Here is a 21,400-nt window from a genome sequence, read left to right on the forward strand (position 1 = left end):
ACGTGATTAAAAGGAATTTGGGTACACTTCTTGTCTTCTATGTTTACGGAGGGCCCAAAGTGCCAGTTGGATATTTTAAATATATAGCGAAACCCTACTTTAGACCGCTTAAATGACGGTGAGACCCTGCTGATTGAGAGATCAGGGGGCTCTCACCATTGCCCTGTGCCCTTTGTCCTAAAATTTTGACAACTTTTAGCTGAAAAGTGACATTCTAAGCCCTCCGTAGATATCGAAGATGACATTATTCTGAGAAATCCTTCTAATACAACCTTTACATATACAGAGTCTATGATTAAGTTGAATTTTATGGACATTGAAAGACCAGGGGGGTCTCACCCTCATTTAAGCGGTCTCAGGTAGGTTTTCACTATATATTTTGAATATCCAACTGGCACTTTGGGCGCTCCGTAAACATGGAAGACAGGAAGTGTACCCAAATTCCTTTTAGTCACGTTTGTATCTACCTATTAACTAAATGTCTGCATAATATTAGAAAGATTGAGAGATCAGAGGGCTCTCACCATTGCCCTGTGCCCTTTGTCCTAAAATTTTGACAACTTTTAGCTGAAAAGTGACATTCTAATCCCTCCGTAGATATCGAAGATGACATTATTCTGAGAAATCCTTCTAATACAACCTTTACATATACAGAGTCTATGATTAAGTTGAATTTTATGGACATTGAAAGACCAGGGGGGTCTCACCCTCATTTAAGCGGTCTCAGGTAGGTTTTCACTATATATTTTGAATATCCAACTGGCACTTTGGGCGCTCCGTAAACATGGAAGACAGGAAGTGTACCCAAATTCCTTTTAGTCACGTTTGTATCTACCTATTAACTAAATGTCTGCATAATATTAGAAAGATTGAGAGATCAGAGGGCTCTCACCATTGCCCTGTGCCCTTTGTCCTAAAATTTTGACAACTTTTAGCTGAAAAGTGACATTCTAATCCCTCCGTAGATATCGAAGATGACATTATTCTGAGAAATCCTTCTAATACAACCTTTACATATACAGAGTCTATGATTAAGTTGAATTTTATGGACATTGAAAGACCAGGGGGGTCTCACCCTCATTTAAGCGGTCTCAGGTAGGTTTTCACTATATATTTTGAATATCCAACTGGCACTTTGGGCGCTCCGTAAACATGGAAGACAGGAAGTGTACCCAAATTCCTTTTAGTCACGTTTGTATCTACCTATTAACTAAATGTCTGCATAATATTAGAAAGATTGAGAGATCAGAGGGCTCTCACCATTGCCCTGTGCCCTTTGTCCTAAAATTTTGACAACTTTTAGCTGAAAAGTGACATTCTAAGCCCTCCGTAGATATCGAAGATGACATTATTCTGAGAAATCCTTCTAATACAACCTTTACATATACAGAGTCTATGATTAAGTTGAATTTTATGGACATTGAAAGACCAGGGGGGTCTCACCCTCATTTAAGCGGTCTCAGGTAGGTTTTCACTATATATTTTGAATATCCAACTGGCACTTTGGGCGCTCCGTAAACATGGAAGACAGGAAGTGTACCCAAATTCCTTTTAGTCACGTTTGTATCTACCTATTAACTAAATGTCTGCATAATATTAGAAAGATTGAGAGATCAGAGGGCTCTCACCATTGCCCTGTGCCCTTTGTCCTAAAATTTTGACAACTTTTAGCTGAAAAGTGACATTCTAAGCCCTCCGTAGATATCGAAGATGACATTATTCTGAGAAATCCTTCTAATACAACCTTTACATATACAGAGTCTATGATTAAGTTGAATTTTATGGACATTGAAAGACCAGGGGGGTCTCACCCTCATTTAAGCGGTCTCAGGTAGGTTTTCACTATATATTTTGAATATCCAACTGGCACTTTGGGCGCTCCGTAAACATGGAAGACAGGAAGTGTACCCAAATTCCTTTTAGTCACGTTTGTATCTACCTATGAACTAAATGTCTGCCTAATATTAGAAAGATTGAGAGATCAGAGGGCTCTCACCATTGCCCTGTGCCCTTTGTCCTAAAATTTTGACAACTTTTAGCTGAAAAGTGACATTCTAAGCCCTCCGTAGATATCGAAGATGACATTATTCTGAGAAATCCTTCAAATACAACTTTTACATATACAGAGTCTATGATTAAGTTGAATTTTATGGACATTGAAAGACCAGGGGGGTCTCACCCTCATTTAAGCGGTCTCAGGTAGGTTTTCACTATATATTTTGAATATCCAACTGGCACTTTGGGCGCTCCGTAAACATGGAAGACAGAAAGTGTACCAAAATTCCTTTTAGTCACGTTTGTATCTACCTATTAACTAAATGTCTGCATAATATTAGAAAGATTGAGTGATCAGAGGGCTCTCACCATTGCCCTGTGCCCTTTGTCCTAAAATTTTGACAACTTTTAGCTGAAAAGTGACATTCTAAGCCCTCCGTAGATATCGAAGATGACATTATTCTGAGAAATCCTTCTAATACAACCTTTACATATACAGAGTCTATGATTAAGTTGAATTTTATGGACATTGAAAGACCAGGGGGGTCTCACCCTCATTTAAGCGGTCTCAGGTAGGTTTTCACTATATATTTTGAATATCCAACTGGCACTTTGGGCGCTCCTTAGACATGGAAGACAGGAAGTGTACCCAAATTCCTTTTAGTCACGTTTGTATCTACCTATGAACTAAATGTCTGCCTAATATTAGAAAGATTGAGAGATCAGAGGGCTCTCACCATTGCCCTGTGCCCTTTGTCCTAAAATTTTGACAACTTTTAGCTGAAAAGTGACATTCTAAGCCCTCCGTAGATATCGAAGATGACATTATTCTGAGAAATCCTTCTAATACAACCTTTACATATACAGAGTCTATGATTAAGTTGAATTTTATGGACATTGAAAGACCAGGGGGGTCTCACCCTCATTTAAGCGGTCTCAGGTAGGTTTTCACTATATATTTTGAATATCCAACTGGCACTTTGGGCGCTCCGTAAACATGGAAGACAGGAAGTGTACCCAAATTCCTTTTAGTCACGTTTGTATCTACCTATTAACTAAATGTCTGCATAATATTAGAAAGATTGAGAGATCAGAGGGCTCTCACCATTGCCCTGTGCCCTTTGTCCTAAAATTTTGACAACTTTTAGCTGAAAAGTGACATTCTAAGCCCTCCGTAGATATCGAAGATGACATTATTCTGAGAAATCCTTCTAATACAACCTTTACATATACAGAGTCTATGATTAAGTTGAATTTTATGGACATTGAAAGACCAGGGGGGTCTCACCCTCATTTAAGCGGTCTCAGGTAGGTTTTCACTATATATTTTGAATATCCAACTGGCACTTTGGGCGCTCCTTAGACATAAAAGACAGGAAGTGTACCCAAATTCCTTTTAGTCACGTTTGTATCTACCTATGAACTAAATGTCTGCCTAATATTAGAAAGATTGAGAGATCAGAGGGCTCTCACCATTGCCCTGTGCCCTTTGTCCTAAAATTTTGACAACTTTTAGCTGAAAAGTGACATTCTAAGCCCTCCGTAGATATCGAAGATGACATTATTCTGAGAAATCCTTCTGATACAACCTTTACATATACAGAGTCTATGATTAAGTTGAATTTTATGGACATTGAAAGACCAGGGGGGTCTCACCCTCATTTAAGCGGTCTCAGGTAGGTTTTCACTATATATTTTGAATATCCAACTGGCACTTTGGGCGCTCCGTAAACATGGAAGACAGGAAGTGTACCCAAATTCCTTTTAGTCACGTTTGTATCTACCTATTAACTAAATGTCTGCATAATATTAGAAAGATTGAGAGATCAGAGGGCTCTCACCATTGCCCTGTGCCCTTTGTCCTAAAATTTTGACAACTTTTAGCTGAAAAGTGACATTCTAAGCCCTCCGTAGATATCGAAGATGACATTATTCTGAGAAATCCTTCTAATACAACCTTTACATATACAGAGTCTATGATTAAGTTGAATTTTATGGACATTGAAAGACCAGGGGGGTCTCACCCTCATTTAAGCGGTCTCAGGTAGGTTTTCACTATATATTTTGAATATCCAACTGGCACTTTGGGCGCTCCGTAAACATGGAAGACAGGAAGTGTACCCAAATTCCTTTTAGTCACGTTTGTATCTACCTATTAACTAAATGTCTGCATAATATTAGAAAGATTGAGAGATCAGAGGGCTCTCACCATTGCCCTGTGCCCTTTGTCCTAAAATTTTGACAACTTTTAGCTGAAAAGTGACATTCTAAGCCCTCCGTAGATATCGAAGATGACATTATTCTGAGAAATCCTTCTAATACAACCTTTACATATACAGAGTCTATGATTAAGTTGAATTTTATGGACATTGAAAGACCAGGGGGGTCTCACCCTCATTTAAGCGGTCTCAGGTAGGTTTTCACTATATATTTTGAATATCCAACTGGCACTTTGGGCGCTCCGTAAACATGGAAGACAGGAAGTGTACCCAAATTCCTTTTAGTCACGTTTGTATCTACCTATTAACTAAATGTCTGCATAATATTAGAAAGATTGAGAGATCAGAGGGCTCTCACCATTGCCCTGTGCCCTTTGTCCTAAAATTTTGACAACTTTTAGCTGAAAAGTGACATTCTAAGCCCTCCGTAGATATCGAAGATGACATTATTCTGAGAAATCCTTCTAATACAACCTTTACATATACAGAGTCTATGATTAAGTTGAATTTTATGGACATTGAAAGACCAGGGGGGTCTCACCCTCATTTAAGCGGTCTCAGGTAGGTTTTCACTATATATTTTGAATATCCAACTGGCACTTTGGGCGCTCCGTAAACATGGAAGACAGGAAGTGTACCCAAATTCCTTTTAGTCACGTTTGTATCTACCTATTAACTAAATGTCTGCATAATATTAGAAAGATTGAGAGATCAGAGGGCTCTCACCATTGCCCTGTGCCCTTTGTCCTAAAATTTTGACAACTTTTAGCTGAAAAGTGACATTCTAAGCCCTCCGTAGATATCGAAGATGACATTATTCTGAGAAATCCTTCTAATACAACCTTTACATATACAGAGTCTATGATTAAGTTGAATTTTATGGACATTGAAAGACCAGGGGGGTCTCACCCTCATTTAAGCGGTCTCAGGTAGGTTTTCACTATATATTTTGAATATCCAACTGGCACTTTGGGCGCTCCGTAAACATGGAAGACAGGAAGTGTACCCAAATTCCTTTTAGTCACGTTTGTATCTACCTATTAACTAAATGTCTGCATAATATTAGAAAGATTGAGAGATCAGAGGGCTCTCACCATTGCCCTGTGCCCTTTGTCCTAAAATTTTGACAACTTTTAGCTGAAAAGTGACATTCTAAGCCCTCCGTAGATATCGAAGATGACATTATTCTGAGAAATCCTTCTAATACAACCTTTACATATACAGAGTCTATGATTAAGTTGAATTTTATGGACATTGAAAGACCAGGGGGGTCTCACCCTCATTTAAGCGGTCTCAGGTAGGTTTTCACTATATATTTTGAATATCCAACTGGCACTTTGGGCGCTCCGTAAACATGGAAGACAGGAAGTGTACCCAAATTCCTTTTAGTCACGTTTGTATCTACCTATTAACTAAATGTCTGCATAATATTAGAAAGATTGAGAGATCAGAGGGCTCTCACCATTGCCCTGTGCCCTTTGTCCTAAAATTTTGACAACTTTTAGCTGAAAAGTGACATTCTAAGCCCTCCGTAGATATCGAAGATGACATTATTCTGAGAAATCCTTCTAATACAACCTTTACATATACAGAGTCTATGATTAAGTTGAATTTTATGGACATTGAAAGACCAGGGGGGTCTCACCCTCATTTAAGCGGTCTCAGGTAGGTTTTCACTATATATTTTGAATATCCAACTGGCACTTTGGGCGCTCCGTAAACATGGAAGACAGGAAGTGTACCCAAATTCCTTTTAGTCACGTTTGTATCTACCTATTAACTAAATGTCTGCATAATATTAGAAAGATTGAGAGATCAGAGGGCTCTCACCATTGCCCTGTGCCCTTTGTCCTAAAATTTTGACAACTTTTAGCTGAAAAGTGACATTCTAAGCCCTCCGTAGATATCGAAGATGACATTATTCTGAGAAATCCTTCTAATACAACCTTTACATATACAGAGTCTATGATTAAGTTGAATTTTATGGACATTGAAAGACCAGGGGGGTCTCACCCTCATTTAAGCGGTCTCAGGTAGGTTTTCACTATATATTTTGAATATCCAACTGGCACTTTGGGCGCTCCGTAAACATGGAAGACAGGAAGTGTACCCAAATTCCTTTTAGTCACGTTTGTATCTACCTATTAACTAAATGTCTGCATAATATTAGAAAGATTGAGAGATCAGAGGGCTCTCACCATTGCCCTGTGCCCTTTGTCCTAAAATTTTGACAACTTTTAGCTGAAAAGTGACATTCTAAGCCCTCCGTAGATATCGAAGATGACATTATTCTGAGAAATCCTTCTAATACAACCTTTACATATACAGAGTCTATGATTAAGTTGAATTTTATGGACATTGAAAGACCAGGGGGGTCTCACCCTCATTTAAGCGGTCTCAGGTAGGTTTTCACTATATATTTTGAATATCCAACTGGCACTTTGGGCGCTCCGTAAACATGGAAGACAGGAAGTGTACCCAAATTCCTTTTAGTCACGTTTGTATCTACCTATTAACTAAATGTCTGCATAATATTAGAAAGATTGAGAGATCAGAGGGCTCTCACCATTGCCCTGTGCCCTTTGTCCTAAAATTTTGACAACTTTTAGCTGAAAAGTGACATTCTAAGCCCTCCGTAGATATCGAAGATGACATTATTCTGAGAAATCCTTCTAATACAACCTTTACATATACAGAGTCTATGATTAAGTTGAATTTTATGGACATTGAAAGACCAGGGGGGTCTCACCCTCATTTAAGCGGTCTCAGGTAGGTTTTCACTATATATTTTGAATATCCAACTGGCACTTTGGGCGCTCCGTAAACATGGAAGACAGGAAGTGTACCCAAATTCCTTTTAGTCACGTTTGTATCTACCTATTAACTAAATGTCTGCATAATATTAGAAAGATTGAGAGATCAGAGGGCTCTCACCATTGCCCTGTGCCCTTTGTCCTAAAATTTTGACAACTTTTAGCTGAAAAGTGACATTCTAAGCCCTCCGTAGATATCGAAGATGACATTATTCTGAGAAATCCTTCTAATACAACCTTTACATATACAGAGTCTATGATTAAGTTGAATTTTATGGACATTGAAAGACCAGGGGGGTCTCACCCTCATTTAAGCGGTCTCAGGTAGGTTTTCACTATATATTTTGAATATCCAACTGGCACTTTGGGCGCTCCGTAAACATGGAAGACAGGAAGTGTACCCAAATTCCTTTTAGTCACGTTTGTATCTACCTATTAACTAAATGTCTGCATAATATTAGAAAGATTGAGAGATCAGAGGGCTCTCACCATTGCCCTGTGCCCTTTGTCCTAAAATTTTGACAACTTTTAGCTGAAAAGTGACATTCTAAGCCCTCCGTAGATATCGAAGATGACATTATTCTGAGAAATCCTTCTAATACAACCTTTACATATACAGAGTCTATGATTAAGTTGAATTTTATGGACATTGAAAGACCAGGGGGGTCTCACCCTCATTTAAGCGGTCTCAGGTAGGTTTTCACTATATATTTCTTTTTTGGGCTTTCCATAAATATTTATATTTATATTTCTAAATGTTTCTAGAGTTATAGGTTTTTCCTTTTGTGTTAAGAAGTATCATATATAAAAGTACATATTTGAAGTTGTTTTATTGATAAAAATCTATATTACATAAAGACAAATATGCAACTTAGAAACGGGTTTATATTCGAGGACAACGAGAATTTACAACAGCTTGAAGGGGTCATTAAACGATTTCCTACGTATCTTATCAGTCCTCTTAACTATGAAAATCGTGCTTTTAATGTTATCAAGTATTTAATTTTTTTATGATTTTCAACTAAATTTTGAATATCCAACCGACTGCTAGCAGCCGGTTGGATATTGAATATCGAATATCGAATAACGAACCGGCTGCTAACTTCACATACATCATGAATGGGTTTAATAGATTAGGAATTCTTAGCTAAAACTTGAGTGACGTATTTAACAAAATTAATAGGTTAGCAATAACCGGTCCCGTTACGTGCGTACGTCGAGTTAGGTACGTATGTCATTTTATTGGAAATCTCTACTATGCATTTTGCCGTGCAGACAGACCAGCATTTAATCAATTTTTATGTCATTTACAATACAACAATAAAGTTGCAAACGTCACAATGATAATATATTATAAGGGTAAATTACATACAGCTTGATCGAAACAGATATATTCCTCCAGAAACAATTGTCGTAAATGTCTATATACGTTCGAAAAAAATCTAAATATATCGACAGACTTTTAAAAACGCAACTATAGGTTATTTTTTATCATTTTAATTTTCAATTATGCAATACTTGTAACATTCATATATAAACATACATTGTATGCATTACTTGATCGTCTAAATGGTAATGCAACCAACAGTCAATCACTCATTGTCTTAATAAAGTTTGCAGTTAGAAAATTGAATTGATTACGCCATGTTTAAATTCAAAGTTCAAATCATGTGGTATGCACTGAAAACCTGGTTTTAACCCTTCATTATAAAATCATCAAAGATACCAGGCTTAAAATTGTGTACGCCAGACTCGAGTTTCGTCTACAAGAGACACATCAGTGATGCTGAAATAAAAAAAACCAAACGTTTGCAAGGCGAAATAAAGTAATAAGTTGAAGAGCATTCAGGATTCAAAATTCCGAAAGGTTTTTCCAAATACAGCTAACTTTATCTATTCCTGGGGTAGAAAATCCTTAGTATTTCGAAACATTCTAAGTTTTGTAAACAGTTTATTTATAATTATGACAATACCAATGATAATTTCTGTCAACACAGAAGTGCTGACTACTGGTCTGGTAATTACCTCGGGGAGGAAACCTTCACCATCAGTGCATGGACCCATTGGTTGTAAATAAACTCAGATAGATACCAAGCTAAACAATGTGCACGCCAGACGCGAGTTTCGTGTACAAAAGACTCATCTGTGATGTTCAAATCAAAAACGTTTAAAAGGACACATAAAATAATAAGTTGAATAGCATTTAGGATCCAAAATTACGAAAGATTTTGCAAAATACAGCTACGGTAATATATTCCTGGGGAAAAAATTCCTTAGTATTTCGAAAAAATAAAGTTTTGTAACAAGTTTATTTATAATTATGACAATATCAATGATAATTCCTGTTAACATAGAAATGCTGACCAGGTCTGTTGCAGATGTTTTGGGTTCAGTTTTATTCCTTCTGATTATGCTTCTGTCTCAATTTTAATCCTGGTATCTATGATGAGTACGTTTATCTCAACCATAACAGTATGTTTTGACAATTTGTAGTCTTAAACTGGAACCTTAAAATTGTTTTCTACAGTGTATTCCGTGGCATTTCATTATACGGGAAACTATATAGGCGTAAACTTTTCTGTCTTGACATCCGATAACTAGGTTAACACGTTGACGTAACAGTTGTAAATCTAACTTTGCGTTGCGTTGTTACTCCAGGTTGACCTGGTCATGGGTGGTCCTTTACAAATCCCGTCTACCTCACGTTAACCTTTTCCTGCCTGCAACATTTTAATGGCCAGATTCAGATATTCATTGATCCGTCTAGGCAATATTGAAACGCAACATTTTTTGACTGAATTAAGTGAGCTAGGGATTCAATGAATTATTTCACTAAGAAAAAAAAATCCCTCGAGTGTTTCAAATCCCGCAGGTAGTTATTGTAATGTCAATCAATCTAATTAAAATCAAATCCTTTTATTGCTCCCGTTCTGATATGTCGCTCAGAACTACCTAATTAAATTTAAATCCTTTAATTGCTACCGTTCTGATATGTCGCACATCAGGGACATATCAGAACGGGAGCAATTAAAGGATTTAATTTCAATTAGACTGGACGTCAATAATCCGGGATGTCCAACTACATCAGGTAAATCAGGTATTGAATTTTCTAAAGCAGCATGACTAGTAATAATATGAAGATGAATCATGATTTGTTAAAAAAAAATCAACAAAATGTTTGTTAAGGTTTTAAAGTCCGTCATTATATTAAATATCATATTAAGGATACCTGTCATCACAAAATACTCGCCGCCCTAGAAAACCAAATTATTGGAAGCCTGCGTAGTGGAGCAATGCAAGAGCGGTTTCTAAGTTATGATTTCGAAACTCATGAATATGATAATATCAGAATTATTACGCGATGTCTACGGGTAGAATGACAACCACAATTCCGTCCTCTTTCCCTCGATTGTGACCTATCGAATTAGACAAATCACAATCACCAGGTTTGTACTTACATGAGCAACATGACGGGTGCCATATGTGGATCAGGATCTGCCTACCCTTCCGGGTAACATTAGATCCCCCGGTCTTTGGTGGGGTACGTGTTGCTCAGTCTTTAGTATCTATACTGTTTTTTGTCTTGTGGTCATTTTTTCGTTTTCCCCCATGGCATTGTCAGTTTGTTATCGACTAAAGACTTTGAATGTCCCTTTTTGTAACTTTCACCTTGCTTTTCTCAGACAATTTTTGACATACCCTCTACAAATCTTATTACTATAACAAATCATCTGGTCATCTTACAATCCGGATCATACATCATTGACAAATACAAAATATGACAGCAACTTCCAGACAGTATTTTTCTCGCTATACTGCGAAACGCGGAAAAAATGTTTTTATAGAGAATCTAGTGTTAATCAATTTCTGAATATATCGTAAATCAAACAAATGATCTATTTGGATTGCTTACAATGATTAAATCAAATAAAGGCAACAGAAGTATACCGATGTTTAATAGTCATAAATCGATTTAGCGAAAACAAATCCTGGTCACAAACTAAAAACGAGGGAAACACATCAACTATAAAAGTAAAACAACGGAACAACAGAAACACTGAACTGCTACAAAAACAAACGCCAACATAGATAGAAACGGACTATTTGATAACAACTGCCATATTCCTGACTTCGTACAGGACATTTTAAGAAAAAATGGTGGGTTGAACCTGGTTTTATTGACGAGGTATTTTCAGTAAAAATAGGTTTTTTCTTCAATTTACTGATAAAGATTATATTGAGTAAGTAAGTGTGTTATTTTGTCATTGCGGGTTTTTATTATTTTGGTTTATTTTAAAATCGCAAGTCAACTGAATGATAAAAATTATCCCAAGTTTGTTGTGATCTATTTGGAGGTATGTAAAATATTTTTTATATAAATAGTATTTGTTTTTTTTAATTTTATCCATACTAGTATTCGGTTTTACCGCAAACCACTTTGCAGTTTTTGGTCATTTTTCTCCGTCGAACAAAACATACAAACACAATGACATGGCATATCCTCGATCTATACGTTTTAAAAAGACAAATCCACATGAAATCGTTTTTTGACAACCAAAACTTTCTATTAGAAATGCGTGCGAGAGAGTAAAATAAACCTGTTATCTCTCTGAACTGAGTACAATCAATACCAATTATGTAATGCCAGTTGCTTGAATGAATAGATCAAAAGAAACAACAGGCTTACATGTATCATGAGGAGAAAAGTTAGCAATCGAAGCCTCTACTATAAAAAAAATGTGATGGGTTTCTGGTCAAATGTGCAGTAAGGAAGCACAATAAGTACTAATGGGGGTAAAGATGGGGAATTCGTGGTGCACAAATAATCGAGCAGTTAATCAAACTGCAGTAAAGAAATACATAATGGTGCATCAATGAAAATGTGAAAGAGGTTGGAGTTTTGAAGATTAATAAATTATTCATATTAATCTGTAAAGTAAATATTATTCATATCATACAATATATAAAAGATATATGCTGATATACTATAACAATGTTTGTTTCTGTTGAACTTACATATACTAATTGTGGATATATAAATATTTCTAACAAGTTGTATGGTGCTGGTAAAGAAAACAAGAATTATAGACCACTTATTTGGTTTGTCTTCAGGCATATAAAAACTAGACCTTTTTATGCAAAATTTAGATGTTGCGTTGCGCTACTTATAATAGAAACGAGAGGATATATAAATAAATCAGTGAACGAAAGATCTTGTTTGATATGAAAACATGAACTTGAAGATAATATGCAAAAATTGTATAGTACACATAATGCTCACTTTTGTCTTTTGTCTTAATGTGACTTCATAACTTGTCTGATGACGAAAAGTTTGTAAATTTGTTTTCAAAACTAAAGAACTTAGTCATTTAGTTGCTAAACTCTGCTTTACTATTTGATGGGGAGAACTCATTTCTTATTTATATATAGCTAATGATGTAATATAAATCTTAAATATATCTTTAAAGTTTTTAAAAAATGATGTAAAAAATGTATTAACCAAAATACAGCATGTTTTATGCTACTACTATACAACTGCTGAACTTAAATAACATACCGAAACTTAATCTATTCAAAACCCCATGATGCATTGTACAAGAATCTATTCAAAATACATTCATGCACATTTTGTATAACATGTGTCAATCAAACATATTCTACATAAATAGAAGGAAAAAAAAACAGAAAACCACGTATACATTTCTTTATAAAGAAAAGCAAAGTTGCATATCCTCTTTAAATATCTGGGTATTTTTGGTAGCTATTCAGAGTCGAACTGAGACTATTATGTTCTATAGATGTTTCAGGATCGAATTACATAGTTAGTATAAATAAGTCAAATTATGGTAGTCTATTTGACAGCGTTTGGTTTTAATTGAAAGTGTAATATAAGTCTGAATTAACGAACAAATATCAATATAAAGATACCAAGACAGCAAATAAAGAATAATACATAAACAGGGAAAGACGACATAAGAAATCTGCTAATGTGAGTAAACATTCTTATCTATTTTTATTAATAAAAACATTCGAGCCAAATCCAAAAATATTAATATTCCTCTTATATTGATCTGATATTGTTTTTAATGTAAATGTAATTACTACATTAATAGTTATCAAAATATCAACTCTAAATTTAATCTTATTATCCACCTTTAAATGAACCCCTAATTGTTTAAAAAAGTGAGGTAACACTTCTCTGGTGGACAGTTGTCTCATTGGTAGTCATGGTACAAAATATCACTTTGTTAGATATTTTGCGGAAATAAAGACAACATGTAGTTTTCTAGCTGCTATTTGAAAATATCAAAATTGACAGGTGAACAAACTATCAGTTTTTAAATGCACAATGTCTTCTTACGTTGTAAATCTTAATCTACTTGAGGAAACATTGAATGTCGTATATCATTGAAAAGACTATTCAGACATTTAGACATTTCACCGAAAAATATAAATTGTATGGTCTTACATAAATTCACAATTAGTCAATCCGAAATTACGTCAACTCGTCAAATCATGTGTGACCCGCCATGACATTTCCAGACTTATTGAGGTATAACGTTATTGATAGAAAAACGCCGTTAACTATGAGCATTACGTCACATTTTGTAAACATACTGAATTGAATTATTAGGATTCCAAATCCTCGAAATATTCATATTTAAGTAAACAGACAGATCAGAAAACAATATTAGTCATTTATCATAGAAGTCCAAAGAAGTCGTTGTTATGTTAGCATGGTAGATTTAAATTTGTTTTTTCCTTCATAAGTTGCAGCTTTGTAAAAATAATATATAAATTGAAAGTAAATCAAACGCTTACAAATTAAAGACTGTTTTCAGATAGTTCTTTCAAATTCCACTGGTATATAATTTGTCGTTCGGGAGTATTTTGGGGGAAGGTAAACCACTTTACTTTTGTTACATAATTTTTAAGTTTTACGTTTTTGTTTTTGTTTGAATTTGAAATTACTTTATTGTGCATAAATTGATAAAAGAAATTCCTCTGATGTTTTTTCATTGAACACATAAAATTAGATATTATTTTATACCTGATTTATTCTTTTTCCAACAACTACCATATATCTGACTTTTCTCCCATTTACACACAGAGTAATGGTAACAAGCATCGTACTGACAAGATGTATAAATCACGATATGGTACAGAGTTATATGTAAAACAAAATATGTCTATCAAATTAAGAAGGGGTCATGCAAGATTTTCCGTTGCGCTACTTATAAAAGAAACAGGACGATATATGAATAAAACAGTGGACGAAATATCATGATTTATGTGAAAACATGAACTCGAAGATAATATGCAGACCTTCAAAATATATTGTATAGGAAACATAATGCTCCCTTGTGTCTTTTGTTTATTATCACATATACATTTGTTTATAAAGGAATGCAAAGTTTCATATCCTCTTTAAATATCTGGGTATTTTTGGTAGCTATTTAGGGTCAAACTGAGACTATTATGTTTTATAGATGTTTAAGGATCGAATTACATAGTTAGTATAAATAAGTCAAATTAAGGTAGTCTATTTGACAGCGTTTGGTTTTAATTGAAAGTGTAATATTAGTCTGAATTAACGAACAAATATCAATACAAAGATAGCCAATAGATATAGGAAGATGTGGTATGAGTGCCAATGAGACAACTCTCCATCCAAGTTACAATTTATAAAAGTAAACCATTATAAGTCAAGGTACGGCCTTCAACACGGAGCACTGGCTCACACCGAAGAGCAAGCTATAAAGGACCCCAAAAAATTACTAGTGTAAAACCATTCAAACGGAAAAACCAACGGTCTAATCTATATAAAAACGAGAAACGAGAAACACGTATGAACGTTCCCTTGTCACCATCTTATGGTGTTTATATATCTCAACTTGTACGATTCGCTTGTGTATGTAACAACGTATTAGATTTTAGCGAGAGAAATTTATGTATTACTGAAAAATTATTACACCAGGGTTTTCGATATCATAAACTAGTCAAAACATTTACTAAATTTTATCATCGGTACAAGGACATCATTCGTAAATATAACTCAACATGCAGACATCTTATACGTTCGGGTATTTCACATCCAATCTTTTATGGTAATATTCTTTACAAAGCACAAAAATGTCAGTATTCACCTCAAAAGCTAACAAAACCTTTAAACAGACTTATTAAGAAGGGATATAGTTACGATACTGTTGTCAGGTCATTAAAGATTGCATATTTTGGCTTTAATATTGATTCACTTATAGGGTCTTTGCATCGGAATTAAACACATTTGTTCTAAAACCAGTTGTTGGCATGACACGGGTTATGTTCTTCTCATATATTTTATGACGGTATAATAGTAAACCCCTAACAGGAGGGATTGTGCCTGATATTAATATGATGAAGACATAATCTTTCAATCAGTTTAATTGAGGTCTTGAGCTGGCATGTCAGTAACTGCTAGTAGTCTGTTGTTATTTATGTATTATTGTCATTTTGTTTATTTTCTTTTGTTTCCTATTCTGGCATCGGACTCGGAATTCTCTTATACTGAGTTTTACTGTGCGTACTGTTGTGCGTTTGTTTTTACTACATTGGCTAGAGGTATAGGGAGAGGATTGAGATCTCAAAAAACATGTTTAACCCCGCCGCATTTTTGCGCCTGTCCCAAGTCAGGAGCCTCTGGCCTTTGTTAGTCTTGTATCATTTTTAATTTTAGTTTCCTGTGTATAATTTGGAGTTTAGTATGACGTCCATTATCACTGAACTTGTATACATATTTGTTTAGGGGCCAGCTGAAGGACGCCTCCGGGTGTGGGAGTTTCTCGCTGCATTGAAGACCCATTGGTGGCCTTCGGCTGTTGTCTGCTCTATGGTCGGGTTGTTGTCTCTTTGACACATTCCCCATTTCCATTCTCAATTTTACATAAACAGACGACAACTACTGTAATCAGATTCCTGACTTAGGACAGGTGCAAACATTTGCAGCGGGATTAAACGTTTTAATGGTACCAAACCTTCTCCTTTTTCTGAAACAATAGTAAAACATCACAACATAGAAAAACACACTATAAAATGTCAATTGGAAGGCTTAACTCAATCAAAAAACGTAAATTAACACACAATGAACGAATAAATTTAACTTGTGACACCTGAATGCAAATACACAGTTAATAAAAAAATTAAAAGGGATAAATAATTCAGGTCAAAAGTAAATAAACAGGTTTAAACAAAGTTAAAGTATGATATCACTGTGAAATGTCAAACAATTTTAAGAAAATCATCACTTTTGAATAAACCTGCGTCACATTATACACAGGTAAATGAAAATAATTTTGTTGTTAAGTATAATTCTTCTTCTGTGTGTATAAAATCTTCCGTTTAGGAATACCAAGAAATTTCTTTAATATCAATAAAACTAATCTAACACTTGGTAAATATGGGGTGAATATCAACAATAAAACTATACAATTAGTGCTAGATAAAACTACCTGTACAGGTCCAAGAACAGCATCTAAGGAAAAATGAAATAATTTTGATGTTCATAGTACGAAGAAGTGAAAATTTGTAGTAATACCAAATAATCAAAGTTGGTATATAGACAAGATCCATGTTAACATTAAATAACAAAAAAGAATTACAAATAGTATCAACAGGTCAAATTAAAAAGAAAGTATGATTTGAGAGTACTCGCTGTTACTGACAGCTAGTTAAAAGCCAAAACAATTAATAATAAAAAATCATGCATCAGAGACTAAAATCAACTAAAATACGACAGCAAATAAGGAATAATACATAAACAGGGAAAGACGACATAAGAAATCTGCTAATGTGAGTAAACATTCTTATCTATTTTCATTAATAAAAACTTTCGTGCCAAATCCAAAAATGTTAATATTCCTCTTATATTGATCTGATATTGTTTTTAAGGTAACTGTAATAACTACATTAAAAGTGATCAAAATTTTAACTCTAAATTTAATCTTATTATCCACTATTAAATGAACCCCTGATTGTTTAAAAAAGTGAGTTAATAATACTCTGATGGACAGTTGTCTCATTGGTAGTCATGGTATAAAATGTCACTTTGTTAAATATTTTGCGGAAATAAAGACAACATGTAGTATTCTAGCTGCTATATAAATCTGTTATAATTGACGGGTGAATACACTATCAGTTTTTGAATGCACAATGTCTTCTTTCGTTGTAAATCTGAATCTACTTGAGGATACATTGAATGTCGTATGTCATTGAAATGACTATCTAAACATTAAGACATTTCACCGAAAAATATAAATTGCATGGTCTTACAAAAATCCACAATTAGTCAATCCGAAATTACGTCAACTCGTCAACTCATGTGTGACATTTCCCAGCTTATGGAGGTATAACGTTATTGATAGAAAATCGCCGTTCACCCTCTTGCTGCCTAGTTTGGTGTGTAGAAGATGTCCCTTTGACAGCAAGAGGGATAACTAGAACATTACGTCACATTTTGTAAACATACTGATCTGATGTACAGTAGTTGTCGTCTTTTTATGTAGTTCACACGTGTTTCTCGTTTCTTGTTTTTATACAAATTAGACCGTTGGTTTTCCCGTTTAAATGGTTTTACACTAGTAATTTTTGGAGCCCTTTATAGCTTGCTGTTCGGTGTGAGCCAATGCTCCGTGTTGAAGGCCGTACCTTGACCTATAATGGTTTACTTTTATAAATTGTTACTTGGATGGAGAGTTGTCTCATTGGCACTCATACCACATCTTTCTATATCTATGAATTGAATTGTTAGGTGTCCAAATCCTCAAAATATCCATAGATAACTTAACAAAAAGATCAGAAACAATATTAGATATTCATCATAGAAGTCGTTGGTATGTTAGTATATTAATTTGAAATATATTTTAAATCATAAGTTGAAGCCTAAAAAAAAATTATGTATAAAATTAAAAAAAGTCAAACGCATACAAATTAAAGATTGTTTTCAGATTGTTCCTTCAATTTCCTCTGGTATTTAACATTGTGGTTGGGGAGTATTTGTGGAAAAGGTAAACCACTTATTTTGGTTACATAATTGTTAAGTTTTACGTTTTTATTTGACCTTGCAACAACCTTATTTTGCATAAATTGAAAAACAAAACTTTCAAAAAAATCTAAAATCATCTGCTCTATACAGTTTTCATAGATAAAATCATCGAAATTGCATCATTATAATAAATAATATGTGTCATTTTGAAAAAAAAATATACTAATATGAACCGTTACGCATCGCATGCTATGTTTGGTAGGGACTTGCATAATTTACTTTAAAAGAAAACACTCTACTACAGACAGATTTTAAAAGTTTAAATTACATTTTATAAAAAGAGCCAATAGAGCTTTTTTTAGTACATTTGCAGCTGTGTGCAAATAGGCCGATAGAAATTACTATTGTGTTTAAAGTGTCCGCCAAAGAAATGAATAATGTGTCCTCTAAAACATGCGTTCGATAATAAAAAAAAAAAGTGAATCGAATACTCCTTATTTAGATAAACAAAAAGACCCATTACACTGTTTTTGCAACAAATCTGTCATAATAACTTGACAGGATGTTTTGTCTCAGTATGTACTAGATTTATATGAAATAAGCCCATTTTAGACCAGGTACCTCCATAAGTCTGGAAATCTCATAGCTAGACACATGTTAGTTAAACTTTTTAAGTCAAATAGTTCATTGACTTCTAACACCCATTTCACTTTATTGAGGCAAACTGTCATATTACTTGTAATGTGGAATTGTTTTATACAAGGGTTCTTTGCCGTCATGATATAGTCATATCTATACTCCCCTACTCCTTGCTTTTTATGAAATGGGTAGACATAAATTCTCGATATAAAGTTGCTTTCTGTTTTGACTTATTGAATAGCTGATCGTAACTTCAATTTCCATTTATATTGTTTTGACAATGTTATGCTATGTATTTTCATATTGCATTTTCGTTAATATCGGGAAAATCCAATCATCTTTAACCTATTTACATGTAAGTATTTTAATGATGATTAATATTGAAACTAGATTAGAGCCTTTTTCGCTCACCTGTTTCTAGGTAATCTGAGGAAAATTCAAAATGGAAAGTCCTTTATCAAATAGCAAAATCAAACGCTCAAACACATCAAACGAATTGAAAACAACTGTCATATTCCTGACTTTGATTCATAAATTTTTTAATAATCCTTTGTGTATCTTTTTTGTCTTCTTATTAGCTTCAAGGAACACCCCTTTACTGATAAAATTTAAAAAGTAAAATAACAAAAATACCGAAAATTCAAAACGGAAAATCCCTTGTCAAATGGCAAAATCAAAAGCTCAAACACATCAACGACTGAATCAATAAAGACAACGGAAAGGAAATATATATATTATTCATAAACTTACCTATTCATGTTTAAAAAGAAATTTCTTTATAGGTAAATTGAATGAATAAATATATGAGTTATTTGTCCCTCCATAGGTTTTTTTTATCCCTTATAAATTTATATCATTGAATATTTTACTTTTTAAGATTTTGGAACTTTATTGTGTAGTGCACCACAACTGGATTTTTCCTGAAATACTTTAAAATCTTTTTTATCCATAAGATGGACTATTTAATGTTACCCGTAAAGGAGTGTTCCTAATAACATAAACTGAAACGAAGTTTAAAAAGATAAACAAAGGATTGTTAACAAATGTATAAAGCCATTGACGAGGTGGGTCAAACCAAATTGGGACATTTGGATAAAAGAAAGGGAAACAAGGGCACATTTGTTCAAGTGTTTTTGGCTAGCGAGGATACTATAATTGCACACATGTCTGTACCCACAATGCTGAATCGAAACAGTTATTGACCCTAAATTTGACTGATATAGTAACCCGAATACGTGTTCTCTATCAACAACAAACATTTTTTTTCCAAGATAATTGATTAAAATTGATTTTTTACCCATTTGTTTTTTAGCCATGTCGGCCATGTTGGATCATCAGACATGTCAGACACAATTTGCAAACAATATACTTCGATTATGATTGCTGCCAAGTTTGGTTTCAATTGGTCTAATAGTTTCAGAGAAAAAATGTTTTTGTAAAAGTAAACGTGATAGCAATAGCTCACAATGACACTTTGATTCAGCTGAGCTAAAAACAAAAGACAGTGGAAAAAACAATTTTATTGACAACTGAAATGACATTTCATTTTTTCTTATGAAATAAATGATCTGTGTAATTTTCAATTTGCCATAAAAAACATAAAAAAAGAACATTAGACGCATTAAAAAACTTGCTCACACTGCACTTTTTTTGGTATACACTTAACTCTGTCCGACGTTTATGGGGTAAAATGGGTAGGAAATTAGGATCAGAAAGTCTCCAGTGATAGTAAAACAATTTTATTGACAACTGAAATGACATTTCTATTTTTCCTTATGAAAATTACACATCGGTGTAGCGTGTCATTGACCTTAGTAATAACAGAAATATATATAAAACCCAACAGACGCACTAAATTTACTTGCTTACACAGCATTTTTTTGTATATAATTAACTGTGTCAGGCGTTTATCGAGTCAAATGTGTAGGACTTCCCAGTTGACGTGCATCTAATTTTAACTCTGTCAGGCGTTTATGGAGTCAAATGTGTAGGACTTCCCAGTTGACGTGTATTTAATTTTAACGATATGACTAAAAATATGACATTCCATATTTAAATGGCCAGTGAAAAAAAGTATCTTATTTTTGTATATGACAAGTAAATGAGCATTGTGTAACCTCTAAGTGTTACATTGACCTTCCGGGTACATGAGGTTAAGTTTTTATAATGTATTTATTGAAGCATCAATTCAAAAGAAATGTTTGCTATAGTTGTGAAGTATGTACTGTATACATTTTTTTTGTAATGATTGAAAATGAAAGATAAGTGCATCAATGTACATTTGTTCTCGTATGACAGGGGTAACATCTATATCAATTACTGTTTTTGTTTTAGCGATCATCAATATTTTATTGGATTTTTATACAGACTTTATTCTGCTCATTACACAATTTATCACCTAAATTTAAATTGCTTAAATATGTTGGTTCTCATCGGCTTCATCCACCAGTAGAAAACGCATTCACGTGCCTTTGACATAGGTTAATACATTGTTGTTTGCTCCACGTCCAGTCACTAATATGTCACGCCTATCTGGACGAGAACAAATTAAAAATACATAAAATGTTCTGCAAATAAAGGATCAACCGGGATGAATGGCAGGATATTTGATGCCACTGGACAATTAGGGTATTCAGGTTTGGGACAAAATAGTACAGGCCACAGGCCACATACAGACCCGTCAGAGAGGTGTTGCAAAGGTTCTCAACATGCAG

The 21,400-nt window shown here is 34.2% G+C and overlaps 1 protein-coding gene across 6 annotated transcripts in view; it reads left to right on the forward strand.

Annotated features, from left to right (window-relative positions):
- The window catches only part of LOC127714151 (uncharacterized), a 117,721-nt gene that overhangs the window by 67,833 nt on the left and 28,488 nt on the right, over positions 1-21,400 (forward strand). For 2 of the 6 annotated variants that reach the window (XM_052220160.1, XM_052220164.1), the window contains exon 1: positions 12,818-13,016. The exons of 2 other annotated variants lie outside the window; for them this stretch is intronic. The gene's annotated coding sequence lies outside the window, so the exon portion shown is untranslated. Of the gene's footprint in view, positions 1-12,817; positions 13,017-16,797; positions 16,856-21,400 lie in introns of those variants that run through there. 2 more of the 6 variants (XM_052220161.1, XM_052220165.1) reach the window with 1 other exon arrangement.

The sequence above is a fragment of the Mytilus californianus genome, unplaced genomic scaffold, assembly GCF_021869535.1.
Source record: "Mytilus californianus isolate M0D057914Y unplaced genomic scaffold, xbMytCali1.0.p SCAF_9, whole genome shotgun sequence".
Lineage (NCBI taxonomy): Eukaryota > Metazoa > Mollusca > Bivalvia > Mytilida > Mytilidae > Mytilus > Mytilus californianus.